The sequence below is a fragment of the Myotis davidii genome, unplaced genomic scaffold (assembly GCF_000327345.1).
Source record: "Myotis davidii unplaced genomic scaffold, ASM32734v1 scaffold104, whole genome shotgun sequence".
Lineage (NCBI taxonomy): Eukaryota > Metazoa > Chordata > Mammalia > Chiroptera > Vespertilionidae > Myotis > Myotis davidii.
The window spans coordinates 2042372-2043466 of record NW_006296625.1 but is presented as its reverse complement, the minus strand read 5'-3'; the positions used below and the strand labels follow the sequence as shown (position 1 = coordinate 2043466).

At 66.6% G+C, this 1095-nt stretch overlaps 1 pseudogene; it reads right to left on the bottom strand.

Annotated features, from left to right (window-relative positions):
* Positions 1-1095, bottom strand: part of LOC102752308 — a 5649-nt pseudogene that overhangs the window by 3729 nt on the left and 825 nt on the right.

The window sequence follows — 1095 nt, the reverse complement described above, 5'->3', positions numbered from 1 at the left end:
CAGCAGCGCTGGCCCCTCGCGGCCCCAAGACTCCTCGGTGGCAGGGCTGCGGCCTCGAGGCGTCTGCACTAGGGCTGGGCCGCGGGCGGGACTGGCCGCCTGGGCCTGCTCAGGGGGCGCCGGCGGTGGAGGAGGCCGTGGACAGCGCTCTGGAGACCTCTCCTTAGAGATGTCTTCCGGGCCTGCGGTGTAGCCCTCGGATATCAGCCGCGACCTGAGGCTTCGGAAGCTTCTGGCTTCTACCCGCTCAGGGGTCCGCTCCTCAGGAAAGTCCCAGGAAGCAGCTTCTTTTCCCTCTCCTTCCTCATCACCAAGCTCGCCACACAGCTGCCCGGCCAAGAGAGGTGCAAGCCCCAGAGCCTGCAGCTGGCCCAGGGCCCCTGTATCATAGAGGAAGCCCTCAAGGGCAGCCACGACACACGGGTGCCAGGCGCTGGCATGAGGATCCCGCAAGAGTTCCATCAGCAGCTCCAAACCACCAGCATCCCGCAGCCGGGCTCGGTTGATGGCCTCCCGGCAAAGTAGGCACACAGCCCGCACCAGGGGCTGCTGGGAGGCTGGGCCAGCCCCACTGGGACCTCGGCGTTGCTGGAGCTCACCCAGTAGCACCTCCACACCGCCAGCGTTGCCCAGGGCAGGCCGTACCAGGCCCTGGGCACACAGGTTGGCAAGGATCAGGATAGCTGACTCGTGGACTGTCCCTTTGGGATGGGAGGCTGGACTGACCAGTGGGCCTAGTCCTCCACCCAGACTTAGCTGCTCAGCACAGGCAGGGGAGCAGTCTCGACTCAGCTCTAGGAGGGCGCAGAGTAGGGCCAAGGTCAGCGCAGGGTCTGGGGCAGCAGCCAGAAGCTCAGCCAGTGGGCGCACTGCTCCCTGCTGGCTGACTCGTGGACTGTCCCTTTGGGATGGGAGGCTGGACTGACCAGTGGGCCTAGTCCTCCACCCAGACTTAGCTGCTCAGCACAGGCAGGGGAGCAGTCTCGACTCAGCTCTAGGAGGGCGCAGAGTAGGGCCAAGGTCAGCGCAGGGTCTGGGGCAGCAGCCAGAAGCTCAGCCAGTGGGCGCACTGCTCCCTGCTGGGCGGGCCAGGCG